Consider the following 16320-nt stretch of genomic DNA (forward strand, 5'->3'; position numbering starts at 1 on the left):
CTTAATCCAAACTGGGGGGATGGGGGAGGGAAGTGAGCTTCTAGAGTTGATTGTCGACATGAACAGTAATACTCCAGGATAAAGGGCGAGAGGCATGTATTAATACTTTCTGTTAGCCCAAGAACCAGTCCTAAAATTCAGGCTTTCAGAGATTATACAGACTATCTCTTTATAGAATAATATATAAGTTGAACCTGTAGGTAATGCAGATATATAGAAGTTAGTGATTGAATCTGATTCAAAGTGATTAGAAAACATTAATAAGCTGAATATAATTTTACAATTTATCTTGTTAAAAAAACTTGTACTCCCTCAATCTATTGAAATAAAGAATAAAATAAATAAAATGTATAATAATACAAGCAAGTGCTGTGCTTAAACATCTCCCAGAGCTTCTGGATTGGTGAACACATGGAGGTGGTATGCTCGGGGAGGAAGTTCCATGCCTCCTCCCCACCCACCAAACTTGCCCATATCTTGCATCTCTTCCATTTGGCTGTTCCTGAGTTGTATCATTTGTAATAAATTGGCAAAGGTAACTTAAAAACATATAAAAAATACATGTAAAAAAAACTATGTTGTTAATCATAAATCATGTGAAAGTACTGCTTATTGAATTTATCTTGATCAAAAAGTATTGTAATACATATAGATATCAGAAGCAGAAAGAATCCTGCTTATTGGTTATTTTCTTGCACAAATTGACCACATGTGTCATTGCCTGACTCATAGCAAGGTATTGTGATGATTAGGAATGATTTACAGTTTATCCATTTCAGAAGAGATAATCTCTCCAAACACCACAAAGAATGCCATTATTTTAATGAAACTCCCATTAGCGGGGTCATTGGGATGATAAAGTGGCAACAAAGATTAGCATTTCAAGGAGAAGCATTACATTTTCATGACAACCATGTTCTCACTTTTCTCACAAGAATGGAAGGTAGCCCCAAACAAGGAATTGTTAGACAGGAGCCAGACTTTTCAATTTGACTGATTGGATATGGTAATTTTCTGCCTATTTTTTGTTGAGATATTATAGAATACATTTCTGTGATTACTAGAGAAAACTATCTTTTATATATGGCATAGTCTTCTACTCCGTAGTTACTTTCTTCTGCATTTTGTCATGCTAAACTCTCTCCCCAGATCATTAGCTACTATACTATGAGATGTCACTGCGGAATCATTTATTCTCAGGGAGTATGGTACTAGCCCTAGCAGAGGAGAGGGGTAAAGAAGAAAGGCATAGCAGCAAAGCAGTATAAATGCTTCTGATTATTAAGGTACCAATTGATGGGGTGGAATCTTACAAAATAAAAGTAAAATTCTCAAAAATTATGCTATAGAAATAAAAAACTTGTTTATGCTAAGCCACAAAGTCACCTCAGTAGGTCACTGACTCAGGAAACAAATGGATATCTACAGTTTTTCTTGGCATTAAGTAAATAATTTGTCAAATTACTTAGCTGTCTTTTCTATACTTAAATAGTACCAAACTAGACAATTGTTCACTTTTTATATTTAATGGCTGATTTTTACTGGTGTTTTAGCTGTCTTTATTGTTTCTTCTCTTGCTTCTCCTCTGTTCTTTCCAACCAAATGTTCTCTTTGATGAACTCAATATTTTATTCTGTAGCTGAAATGGCGGTATTTTTCTGCCAAAAATGTGGTCAATGGATACCATTGTGGACTCAAGTAGCCTCTAACTTCAAGACTAATTAAGAATGCAGACAGTAATCAGTTTCATTCCTTCCAGAAGCACCAGCTTCCATCTCCACTAAGGCCAAAATCTTCCAGAATGAATGGTCCCCTTTCTTATTGCTTTTATAGATTCATGATGCAGCCCTTCCTTACCTAGAGCAGTGCTATTGAATAGAAATGTAATGTAGGACACATGGGAAATTTGAAATTTTCTAGTTGTCACATTGAATAAGTGAAAAACAACAAGTGAAATTGATTTTAATATATATTTTAAACCAATATTACAAAGCATTATTTCAACAGGTAATCAATATAAAAAATTACTAATCAGACATTTTGCAATATTTTTTTGAACTAAGTCTTTGAAATCAAGTGAGTATACTTCCAGCACTTCTCAACTCACACTAGCTACATTTCAAGTGCTTAATAGCCTCATGTGGCTAGGCTAGTGGCTAAAATGTTGTATAGCACAGGCCAAGAGATTTGTAGTATTCTTGGAGAAAGGCATTCATGTGCATTTAACAAATACATAATATCCTATGTGTTAATTTATCTTCCATAAAATATACTATGAAGTATAGAATTTAATATTAAACAACAAATAAATCAGATATATTATAGATATGTGTCCATATTTATAGGGGTATGTACCAAAAAGTATTATAACCTACTTAAGAGAGAAAGAAAATGAATACCAAAAAAAAAAAAATCCGAAGCGTTATTCATTAAAAAATATATATTTCTTATAATCCAAAAAAAGAAACAGCTTTATGTTATATCAACTTTCTCTGTCAGAATATGTTAGTTACTAATGAATTGTTAATAATACATTTTTAGGTTATTGGTTGCATTGCTTCCTGTACTTCTAATTAAAAAAAAAAAAATCCTCCCTAACTTTAAATCTTTATTCTCTACTTCTCTTGGCTCTAACCCTTCTGCCACCTCCACCTGTATTGTTTCTGTTTTTCTCAAGCAGCAGTGTGTGCCCAGAAGATAAGGAAGACAAATTTGTAATTAAATCTTCTGTGAAATGGATAGCTACATCTATGACAGAGAGAGGGAGAGGGAGAAATGTTTGTACAGAGTTGTTCATGGTAGTCAAAATAGATATTTTGTTTGCATTGAAATTCTCTGGTAATTACTTTTTAAATGCTTATAATTGTTTTAAAGCTGCTCTGCCACTCAGTCATGGAGAGAGTCTTTAATAAACACACAGGCTGTATAAGCATCAGAGAACTAGCTTAAGTGATGCTTTTATAACATAAATCCGAAGACTGTTTTTATAAACCTCTGAAGCAACTAATCTGTCACTCCCACTGACCAGTCAAGTCAGTGAGAGAAGAAGTCAGTTAAATTGATTGTTTGGCGGAATGAAGTGAATGTTTTTGGGCATAATTATGGCTTCAGCTGGAATGTGACTGACAGTATTCACAGGGCAGATGCTATCAGTAACGTGGAAAAAAGAAGCAATTTATGAATGGTTCAGATTCGTAAATGCATTTGTCGAAACTATTTGGATAACTGGATGAGTGTTCCCACTTAGTTTTGCCTACGAAGACCCAGCCTCCTATAGAAGGCCGGCAGAAGCCGCCAGGGAGCCCCATCTTTCCCTGGAGCAGGAGTCAAAAATCAGCAAAAGAGCAGAAATGAAAACATCAACACAGAGAATGAAAAGCAAACAAATGGATGAGAATAGCTTAAATTGAAGAAAAGGTCAATAGGATTGAGATGATTGGTAGAAAAATTACACACCTGTCTCCCCACATTTTCTCCATCTCCTTCCTTTTTAAAATATTATTTCTTTTCTGTTTTGATTGCCTGTAGGTGTATATAAGGTAGACAATTCAGATATAATCTTCAAACAAGTAATTCATGCTAGAGTGATTAATGTTTACCAAAGTTTTAGTTTTGTTTTGATAAACTATCAAAAACAATTTGAGAATAATTCACTAAATATTCACATGTAGATATTCTATTAATAATTAACATATTGGGTAGTAAAAAATTAGACCTGCCTATTTCTATCTGTCTATATATCTAACTTCATCTTTCTATCTAATCTACCTTTTTCCTCGAATGCATATTTTGTATGGCAAAGCAACTACTTCAGAGATATTTTATTTAAAGAGAAAAAAAGGCAAGTCCACTTGCAATAAAATGATTCTCAGTTTTTTGTTTTTTTTTTTTTTTTCAGAATATTACTCTTGGGGACCATGTACCTAATACCACCTCTCAAGCCCTAATTTTCCTCATACAAATTCTACTATTCCATTAGTATGTGGCTTAAATAGCCCCTTCAATAAAGGCTCAAAGTCCTTCTACAAACAAGCATACTTTATTGTTAATTTCACAAATGTGATAGATGAATTTCTGCTGAAAATCTCATTCTACCACTAACCAATTGCATGACCCTGGATAGATTTTTTTGCAATCTTTCCATACTTCAATTTCTTTAATTGTAAAATGGAGAAAATATCTACAATGTAGAATTTGTATAAGCATTAAATGATATTCAATAAAAGACAGATATAATCACATGGTTATCAGTACTCACATGAAATTCATTACATTCTGTATATGGCTGCGGTTATTTGTCATGTGTCTTATCTTCCCTCCACATAAGCTTCTAGAGGGTGGAGTCTGTGTCTGAATGGTCTATTTGTGCTGTATGTGTTGCCTCTAGTACCTTGTAGCATAAATGTTCTCTCTTCCTAGAAATTGCTTTCTCTTACTTTGAATGTGCAAAACACCTTTTCCTCCTTCAAAAGTCACCATTATCCCCTTTCCTAAGAAGCTCTCTTAATCTCAGCAACTGAGGCACTCCTGACTGTCTCTATTGCACCGTGTCTGTATTCCTGTTTAGCCATCAGCCTGTTATGTTATACAGGTCAGGGTAGCTACTGAGTCTTTTAAGCCTATTTTAAAATATTTTAATGGAATGTATTTAATAATAGTAATACTATGATAATTTAGTAATATTGTAATACCATTGATATATAATTAATAGCTAATACTTAACATAGTGCTTGCTAAGGACCAGGTATCATTTTAACTTCTTAATATATATTAAATTATTTATTCTTAATACAATCCTATAATAAAGGTATTATTTTTTATTATCCTCATTTTGGAGAGAAGAAAACTGAAATTCAGAAAGATTAAGTAACCTTCCCAAGAACACATTGTGAGTAAGTGATGGAGCTGATCTCTGTGGTTTGGATCAGGAGTCCTTGTTCCTAACCTCTTCACTCTAATATGTTTCTACTTCTTGATACCTGTCACAAAGAATGCTTTATAGATTTTGATTGAAAGAATGAATTAAAACAAGGACTTTTGAGTACACAGCCACATCCAGCTGGAGGAAACTCTGCCCTAAGACAGTGAGAATGTCCAGTAAATATGCTCAATGTGTGGTTAAAGTAGGGTTTTTAAAACATGCTCAATGTGTGATTGAGGCAGGCTCTAATGACTCAACATTTTTCATTGTTTCTTGACAAACTGGTTGCGGCGTATCTAGGATGCCATCATTGTTTCTCTGCAGCTTAGCCAAATTGGATCAGACAAATGAGCAGCTCAAAAATGTCAAGTTAAGAGAGGCCAAGAGCCAGTAGTGGATGTCTAGAGAAAGTCCAGCTTGTTTCAGAATATTGAGTCTAAATCTCCAATGATTTCTGACTTGTGTTCTTTACAATACAGAACTTACTCAGTTTTGCCTTTAGAGACCTAAAAGAAGAATGGTTTTGGCAGGGACTATTAATCAATTAATGTGCATTGTTGTCCATAAGGATTTTATAGTATAACTAGGGAGAGGAGACCAACTCATATGAATCAATTAAAAATAAACTAAACCTGCAGCTAATGTGAATTAGCAAGTCTGGATTACAAATGCAAAAGGAAATCAGAGAAGAAAGAAAAGTCTTCATGGAGAAGAATCTTAAACTGCACCTTAAGGATGTGTCATGTTGGGTCAGGGAGAGAGAAGGGGAAGAAGGAAGTAAGTAGCAAGGCTGCTTGACAGATTTCAGAAAGAGAGCAAAAGCACTCACCACGAAGGCAGAATTCTATATTTGAGGGCTACAGGTATTTGAGTCTGCGTTTGACAGTTAGTCAGTTGCCAGACTGTTTTGGGGACATATTTCACAGATGTTTCTCAAAGACAGTTGCAAAAAGGTTGTCTATCACCAGTGACACTAATTATAATAACAGGTCTTTCCAAGGCCAGTATTTCGAACCAAAGTCACTACATAGGTATTTTTATTTCCATCACTTTGAAACACTACCACATTTTCTTTCTCTTAAACTAAGATTTCTTTAAAGCAGATATTAAATGAGCACAGATGGTGCAGGCAGGTTCCTTAGTGCTTGTTAACTAGATGGCAATTCCTAAATCTTCTCACCATTCAGGCAGCGAAGGGAGAGGCAGAAACAATTGATTAATAGTGACATAGCTTTACAAAGGGCTAAATAAGAAAAAATGGGCTTAAATCTTACTAAGACATTGCTGCTAGACATACAGAAGAATTTCTTGATGGTCAGGGAAATTAACCACTAAAATAGGTTATCAGCACAGCTTAGTGAAATCTCTATTCTAGAAAATCATTGAACATTGAACAGACCATATGCTCCAAGGAGTTTGTTCACTGACTTGCCTGGCTCACAAGGCAGATTTCTTCAAATCCAGACTTCTATAGTATGACTAGGTTCCACACTTTGGCTGAGAAAATGTGCACTTTTTTTTACTTATTATAGAATGCCATATATTCTGATCTTTACCTAAGAACTGTCCTGATTCTTTTATTTTTAACAAAGCTAATTCTCATATAGGTAGAAACATAGATGTAGGTATAATGAAGCATGTGTATATATGCACACATACTTTTTTTTTTTTTTTTTTTTGAGACAGAGTCTCACTTTGTTGCCCAGGCTAGAGTGAGTGCCGTGGCGTCAGCCTAGCTCACAGCAACCTCAACCTCCTGGGCTCAAGCGATCCTCCTGTCTCAGCCTCCCGAGTAGTTGGGACTACAGGCATGCACCACCATGCCCGGCTAATTTTTTCTATATATATATTTTTAGCTGTCCATATAATTTCTTTCTATTTTTTAGTAGAGATGGGGTCTTGCTCTTGCTCAGGCTGGTCTCGAACTCCTGAGCTCAAACGATCCGCCCACCTCGGCCTCCCAGAGTGCTAGGATTACAGGCGTGAGCCACCGCGCCCGGCCTGCACACATACTTTTGAATGCACAAAGTAATAAAGTGTTCCTAACATGTCTTAAGTCATTTAAAATATTTATCATAAAGCATAATTTTTATGGCACTTTCACCTTTGTTTTGTGTTTGAATCAATTGAATAAGTATTTAGCACTTATTTACCAAGCTCTCAAGCTGGGAAAGGGCTGGTTGATAAATAAAATATGACACAGAGACTGCTCTAAAGCATATTTTAGATAGAACTACACAATGTAATTTGTGTATATCAAAATGATTGAATGGAAGTAATTATCATTCAGTTTAACTTAATACAACTTAATAAGGAGGAAATAAGACAAACACACCCAGAACAATTAAATCAAGATAGAAGAGAGTACATGAGTGAACACTGTGTTGAGTATCAGAGACAAGAGTGCCCAGAAGTTTAGAGAAGTGAGAGATCAATGTGGCCTGCAGCAGTGTAGGTAATAAATGCTCATTGATCTGAATTGACTTGTTATTTGTCCAGTTCTGTTAAGAAACAAACCTCTTTTTCCTCTTTGGGATCCCATCCTTTTCTTCTTACTGGTCATCCAGTTACCAAAGTGAGTAATAACACGGCATTTGATTCATAGACTCCTTCAACAATGTATTTCAGTGGCAGACACTTGGGCTAACCACCTGGGGGAATACAAAAAACAATGCAAGACCTCTTCTCTTCCCTGGAAGAGATTATAATTTGTTTTATTAAATAAGACTGAATACATGGAACAAAGGAAAGAAGCATATAAATACTATTTAGCCATGTGATTCAGAGAGTGACACTAGAGATTAGAAGGGGGAGAAATCATTGTAAACTAATGTGATCAAGAAAGGTTTTCAGAAGTGTATGTAAATTACATGGGTCTTGAAGAATAGATATGCCTTTAATTGCTAGAGCAAGGGCAGCCATGTACTTGATGACCAAATGACCACAAAATCTGCAAGTAGTCCTTTTCCTAAATAAGCTGCACATTTTAAAATGCTATTTTTTTTCTGAAAATGGTATCATTTTCCCTATGCAAATTCCCATTCAATATTCATTTATCCAGCTATGCTGCCCTAAAGTGCAGTCTAAGTTCAGTCACACTTTTCAGTGAACTTAATTTTTTACAGTGCCATATGACCATAAAAGTTTAGGTTCCAGAGAATAGTCTTTGATGGTATTTTAAAAAGAAATTGTATAGGATTTCAAATAAAGTTTGGCAGTCAGTAATGAAGGCAAAGAAGTAGAGTGGAGACTACCAAAATCCAATTATGAAGCAACAAGAAAAAAAAATTTTTTTGAATGACTGATTAGATCAGGAGTCATGATTTTTCTGGGCTCAAGGTTGATACTAAGAGCCTGGGTTGTTAGTAAATTATTAGCAAGTGTTATTTCAAAAGGTATCCATAATTACTTATGCTTCACTGAAGTTAGTCAGGACTGCCCTGAGATTTAGATATTCTATTATATGATGGAATAAAATCTCAAATTATTTTATTTATTTATTTTTTAAATATCAATTTAAGTAAGACATTCAAATAGTGAGTGAGAGGCGAGACCACGTTCTCTACTGAGACAAGTCAGAAATCCTGTGCAGTGCAGGTCATGCTGCCAAATGAGTTTTAATAATGTTTCTTTGAATCAATTACATTCTAATAACTAAGTTTGTATATCCTGATTGTTTCGTTTCCAGTTTCATTTTTTAGTTTACCTCTTTCTATGTACCTTTTAGATGTTCTTGCCAATCATGTAAATTTCTTTACAAACATGTTATTCTCAGGCTACTCTCTTAGGAAATACTTGAAAACAAGCATGAATTTATCCTTGCATATGTTAATTATGGAAATGATTTTTTGGCTAAATTCTTGCACAGAACAGTCACCCCAAGGTGTACACATAATGTTTACTAGATAGCCTTGCTTTTTAAAAATGAGTTCACTGCTCCATTAATGTTTCTAAGACAGGATACAAAGCATATGTAATTTTGAAATACAGAATTTCATTAAGGAGGAAGAATATTAAGATTGACCCAATTTTTAAGGGTGAAAGAAAGAAATATGTTCCAAAAACGATCTAGGCCCAACATCACCAATATATTCCCATACAAAATTAAAGGGTCTCAAGAAATAAAAGTATAGACATGAGCCGGAGGCTTGAGGTTGTACCCAGACACCTCCGCTTATTAACTGCACCTCGTGCAGGTTGTTTAACCTCTATGAGATTTTGTCTTTTTATCCAGAAAATGGGCTGAATGGTGCTACTATCTATTTCATATGGTGATTCAATGAGATAATAAACATAAAGTGTTTAAATAGTACTTGGACTAGAGTAAATATTCAAAAGTTAGCAGTTATCATCCTAACCATTCAAAGTATTGCCATTTATTGTTCTTAGCAACTCCTAGTTTCTGAGTATTTTCAGTGTCTATTTGGGAATAGCAGAAGAGAAGAGGGGATTGTAGAGAAGGTTTTGGAAGCTGAAAAGATTGAAGAATCTTTTGTGATGGTTGGCTGGCTGTGAGTAAAAAGGATTTGTGTTCCAATATAGTTTGCATCCTTCAATATTACTTGAAACTGAGTTTGTGGAAAACTAAGTAATTAATAACACTGTGTAGTTGCCTAGTGCTTTGAATCTTCTTTTCCTAAGGTACTTGCTTATTTTTTTCGACTTGAAAAAGTTATGAGAAGATAATAAAGTACACAGTATTTGCTTAATATTGACAGTTACAATGTAGTTCCAAATCTATTATTTTCTTTGCATTTTATAACTAATGTTAAATGAAGTGGCGCATGAGAGAATACCTAGCACAGTGCGAGTTACTAAGTTCACGATCAGGATCAACAACAGTTTCCTGCCTCCCTTTCTAGATGAAAGTCGGAGCCAGTGCTAACCCAGAAGATACTGCATCGTGACCCTTGTTGTGTGTGGAGGAAACACACCTTCTCCCAACTTGGGGACTCGTAGACATTCTAAGCTCACAGACAGAGACCACAAGCTTATTTTTTAATTAAAGAAAAGTTTAAATATTCTTCTAGAAAAAGTAGAGTATGTTTTTCACAGGGAACTCAAAACTGAATTAGAAACCAGTGTTAGAACCGGTTCCCCTTGGCCCCAGGAACAGAGAGGCAGAGTCACCGAGGCTGCAAAAGGCAAAGGAGTTTATTGGCTAGCTGGAGCTAGGGTCCAAGTCTCAGAGCGCCAACGCAGTGGCCTCTCCACGAACCAGGACCCTGCCCTAGGGTAAAAACTAAGCTTTTATACTTTTCAGTAGGTTACATTCACTGGGCACACCATCCTCCTCCCTCCCTTAGTTCATTTGCTCCTTTAAAAGTGGCTGATCGTGTTGGCTCCTGATTGGTTGGTTCCAAGTCCCGGGACCTTTTAGTTGTTATCAGCGGTATTTCGGGGAAGGGGAGGACCCCCGTCGGGAAACCGAAACTTAGGCCTATTCCGGGAGGTTCAGCCTGTCATGGAGTCACTCCTGCTCTCCTTCCTGTTCTACACCAGCACCTTGTGCACACAGCTGTCTTAGTAGTTTTCCATTTTAGAAGGGAAACAAATGTGGCCCAGACTAAATTAGAGGGGAGCATAGTAGAGATGAAAGCTATAGTCAAAAGACACATTTACCTTCATTAAGTTATTTTTTCATTCCCATCATTTCAGTTCATTTTGGGGAAATCAAAAGAACTAACTAGTCTTCAAAATACACTGCATGCATTTCAGTGCAGAATTCTTGGAACTTTGTGGATATAAGCAAAGGAATAGATATCCCAGATTGCAGTAATTCAACATGATTCACAATACCTTCATCTTCGCATAGCAACAATACTTTCTAAGAATGTATTCTTAATTGTTATCAACAACAAACAAAAACATTTATTCGGTACTAATTATCAGACAAAATATTTTTGATTAATAATCATTTTCAAAATTTATTTACTACTCCAAAACACTGATTGTATCTCCATATCAACCTGTTAGCATAGAATGTATTAGCCTTATGCCTTCTTTCCTCAGCATGTGATCTGAATTCCTGATTCTGAAAATTTGTTCATACATTCATTTATTCAATTCACATTCTCTTTTCACCCTATACTAGGCACAGTGTCATTTTTTTAAATGCCTGGCCATTCAGGTCAGAACCTTTAAAATCGTATTTCAGTGAAGTTATTTCACAGAATAAATTTGCTCACTGCTATCTGCTAGAGAGTGTTTTCCAGTAATATCAGTGCTTATCAAGTTTGTGCCTAAACTTTCATATCAGCACACCAATATCTGATAGCAGGTAATGACGTGATGACCTTTCTTTGCTAAGATTTCCTGAGGCTTATTGCTGAAATAAACTGTAGCCTTGGATATACCTTTCCTTTAGGCAGAAGGAAACCTAGAAACAGATCTAAGTCTGTTGGAGGCATGAAAGAAAATAACTTGAAAATAGAGGTCAAAGAATGGATGAAATATCTTGAGAAAGACCTGGCAGAGTCACAAAAGATGTAGTCATCTTGTGATTCTTTAAGACCTGACCCCTGGTTGGATAGATTTTTCAGGGATGGGGTATCTCTAGTGCAGCTATAAAAAGTTAAGGGATCATTTTCCAAACAATGTTGCTCACAAGATTTTACTGCAAAGTTGAAATTTATAATTGCAGGGGAAATCATACCGTTACTACACTGAGCTTAAATCCTATAGCTGCACAGAAAGGGAAAATTTGGTGTTAATAATGTCATTCATTCCATGATGATTTATGAGTAAAGCAGTAGTTCTCAAAATTATGTACACATCAGAATCAGAGGATTTGTTTACATGCAGATTTCTGAGTCTTACTCTGAGGCTCTCTGATTTAATTGGTCTGGGGCGAACAAAGAATTTGCCTTTCTAATAAGTTCACAGGAAAAGCTGATACCTCTGGGCTCAGGGATGACACTTTGAGAACTACCAGAGTAAAGTGACAAATGGATTTCATTAGAAATTGATTCCAACCATAAAGTAGGAATCAATTTGGAAAGGTTGGAAAGATCATTAATTTTGAAGCTTGGAAGACCCAGACTAGATTTTTAGATTTGTCATGTTTCAGCTGCTGACAACTTTAACCTCAAAGAACCACAGTTACCTCACAGCAAAATTAAGATTGTAGTATCTAATGTCAAGGGCTGTTACTATAAGAATTAATAAAATATTTTATGCAAAAAATTTTAAAATATTTTATCCTATGTGGTTGTGATGATACTATTTTTATAAAATATCTATGCATTAATCAGTTATTAAAAGGGGTGGATCTAGTAAATTTACAGAGAGTGACTGTAGTCCGTTGCCACAGTGGCTGGGCAGAGCAGTAGCTGTTACCCTCCCCAGCTACCACAGTCTGGTGCTTCTTATATGTTTGCAAATCTCCCTAACACTTCCAGTCTGAAAGATCATCCCAACCACAGTAAAACCTCATGTCTTCTTGCTTTTACTGAAAGTCAAAGGCAGAGGTCCATTACATTATTAATAACCTCTCTTTTCACCTCAGTCGTCTTACAAAGCCCAATCATCCTAGATCTTCAGTCATCACACAGACCTTTATTCCCAGGTGGCTCCAGACATATTCTAATATGACCTACCTCCTATTCCCACCTTTCCTCTCCAAACCCTTTTTACTCTGCCCTAGGAGATGCAAGGTCTGTCATCAACAGACTTCTCTACATCCTCAAACTCTTCTCTGAACAGAGTTTTATGATAGGAATAGGGCTATCTCCTGAAGTCTTAGGTTTTTCTGGTTTTTGTTCCCTTCCACATTCACTTCATACACCTCAAAGCTTAGCCTAAGGGGTATTATGCTACGCATTTTCACATTCAAATAAATTCTCTCCCTTGCATTTTCACAAACTCTAGTATCTTTAGCTAAATGTCATCAGATTTTACCTATGTTACTGCTTCTTGTTTTTGTTATTTCTCTGTCCTCTCCCTTGCCTTAGTCTGTTTTGTGTTACTGTAACAAAATACCACAGGCTGGGCAATTTATAACGAACAGAAATTTATTTGGCTCACAGTTCTAGAGGTTGGGAAGCCCAGGAGCATGGTGCTGGCATCTGGTGAGGGCTTTTGTGCTGTGTCATGCCATGTCAAAAGGCAAGAGAAGGCAAAAGTGAGAAAGCAAAAAGGGATTGCACATGCTTTTATAACAAATCCGTTCTGGGTTTGTGTGATACCTAATCCGTTTCGTTAATAATGACATTAATCCATTCATGAAGGCAGAGCCTTCATTATCTAATCACCTCCTATTAGGCCCCACTTCCCCAAACTGTTGCATTGGGGATTAAGTTTCCAACACATGAAGTTGAATGTGGACACATTCAAACCATATCATCCTCATTCACCTGCATAAATGTCTTTCTTTCCACATAATTCTGCTGTCGTTCTTGAGACTTCAACATTGAAGCATATGATCTAACAGATAGAAAATACCTTGACCTCCTTAGAAATAAAGATTACTTCCTCTATTCCAACCCAGCCACCTGCTGACATGATTGCATGATCAGCAATGCTAATGCATGCCCAAATTTATTTTCAAATATAAGCCATTTTCTGGTCATCCCTTTCTTTTCTGTCTTGTTCATCTATTCTCACTCATTTGTATCCAGCACTAAAGTTCTCCAAAAATAGTAATAATAATAAATAATTTAAATTTTTTAACTTTCTGAAGGGACTTCTTTTTTAATGTTCTCTGGGCACCTATGGGCAGGGGTTTTCAGAGAGAAAAGTCTCAATTATCACACAATGAATCAACGTTACACAATTCTTCTCAGCATTTGATAGGGGAAAAAAATGAAAGCTGGAAAATATGTTTATCTTTTCAACTACAGAAATTGAGAAATCAGATAGATTTTTCCCTCACTGTGTGTCCCTGTAAAAGAAATCTGGAAAATTTCATAATTTCTAGGAGAAAACAGGAAAGATAAATATTCTCAACTCGTTTCTCTCGACCCTACCATCTACTCCCTTCACACACATAGCCATACACACACAAACACAAAATAATGGGCCCTGGTTGAACTGGACCACCCTCACACGGATGACCTGTGGAGAAAGTAAAAAGTAAATACTTTAGGTTCTTGAATCTCCGCAACTTGCTTCCTTAGACAAGTCCTAGCAGACTGAATAGTGGATGTGATGGGCAGCCTTTCTTGTTTTAACTCAGCAATCAGCTCTTTAAATCATATATTTTCTTAAGTTCAGTGACTGAATTGCAACAATTCCACACATGAAAATGAAAGTTCCAACGCTAATAGAGGAAGATGACTCTCCTTTTGAGCTTATACCAAGTACAGGACCTATATCTTTGTGTTAGAATAAGTGGTCATATAGATATCATGGGAAGAATTATAATGATTGTTCCTTTGTTTGAACCATGTGGATATTGGATGGACCAGATCATATGGTGAATGGACAAGGAAGACCTCAGCATCCTTTCTGGAGATGATGCAGATGGAGGCCTTGCACATTTCCAAGAGGGTGATTGATGACAGTAACATGTCCTCCCTTATTACTACCTAATTCCTTTCCACTTTTCAGCAACAAACAAACAAACAAGAAAAAAGAATATGAACACTAGAGCAAACTACCTTAAAATGATAATTTCTGGCGGTGAACATTTTAGAGCTATCTTGATTCCTAAGGAAACATTTGGAGGGGGTTGCTCCTTTTTTATATAAGATAGTAATATAATTTTTATATGATTTTATATCTTTTTATATAGAGAGTGGTTAGGATGTGGGGAGAGCTAATAGAGACTTAATAGAAATGCATAGGCATGGAAGTACAAATTAGTACAATCTCTATGGAAAACAGTATGGAGATTCCTCAAAGAATTAAAGGTGACCTACCATTTGATCCAGCAATCCCACTACTACGTAGTTACCCAAAGGAAAAGAAGTCCTTTTATCAAAAAGACACCTGCACATGAATGTTTATTGCACCACAATTCACAATTGCAAAGATGTGAAATCAACCCAAGTGCCCATCAATATATTGAGTGGATTAACAAAATATGGTAAATGTATACTATGGAATACTACACAGCCATGAAGAAGGATGAATTAAGGCATTTTGCAACAATTTGGATGGAACTGGAGACCATTATCCTAAGTGAAGTATTAAAGAATGGAAAAACAAACACCACATGTATTCGCTATCAAATTGGAACTAACCAATGTACACACAGAGGGAAATAAAACTCAGTGGAAATCAAGTGGGGAAGGTGGTGGATAGGATGGATGAAAACCTACCTAACAGGTACAATGAACACTATCTGTATGATGGGCACACTTATAACCTTGACTCAAGCATGACAAAATTGACACATGTATCAATTGTGCTTGTATCCCCATAATATTTTGAAATTAAAAAAAAATGTACAGAAAGAATACCTAGGAAGACAAATCCTTGATGATCATATTTTGTCTATTGTATAATAGATGATCCAGGTATATTCTAGTGATATAGTCTGGTACTCAATGCTGCTCCATAACTATAGAAGCCTTCATAGGATTGAAAGAAACAGTATTTATGAAGAATGGCTTGAATATATCACAGTCCATCCATTCCTAGGATTTACAGAGAACAATAGAGAACTATACATCTGGATTTCAGGGCATTGGTTCTTCACTTTCCTCATCTTCCCACTATCACCACTACTACCACCACAGTGAGAGAGTAATCTGCCTCTCCTGAATCATGCTTTGGTACGTTGCCCTTGGTCTATGTTGAGAAACTTAATAAAATGCATATAATATCTACTGTGAGGATGTTGTTCACAATTCTAATTATGAATATCCTTGGGAAACAAAAATTTTTAATCTCAGTATCAAGAAAAATATTGCCTGTGTTGAGTCACTTGTTGGTTTTTATATTTTGGATGCTACATGTCATGTAATATGGATGGTATTTCCAATTTTACATTGCCTACTAAAAACCTTAGAATCAATTTTGATGCCTACCTGTAACAAGCATAGAGGAATTGCTTCACTTACTTTAAATTTTGTTTTATTTTATTGCCAATAATATGCTTCTAGTACAAGTAAGAATAAAAGTATATTAATACTGGTAATACTTAAGATAAATGGTTTATATTGATAAAGGAAGTGATCAGGATGCTATGCAGATGAAAGGAGAAGATCAAGCATTTTCTTACAGCACAAGTTTCCATCTTTGCTTTTATTAAATAATACCATAGTAGCAAAAAAGACAGTCTTGCAAATTTGTAAAAACTTGTGCCCAGAATCAGACAGGATTTTGATTTCCAGGTTCTTGACATTTTACCTCTATTAACTTGGATATGTGTCGTAATCTAAGTTTCCTTTTCTACAAAATGCATATTATAATTATGCCAACTTTGTAATAAAATGAAGTTATTATGCAGTGAT

Source organism: Eulemur rufifrons, chromosome 1, assembly GCF_041146395.1.
Source record: "Eulemur rufifrons isolate Redbay chromosome 1, OSU_ERuf_1, whole genome shotgun sequence".
NCBI classification, from domain to species: Eukaryota; Metazoa; Chordata; class Mammalia; order Primates; family Lemuridae; genus Eulemur; species Eulemur rufifrons.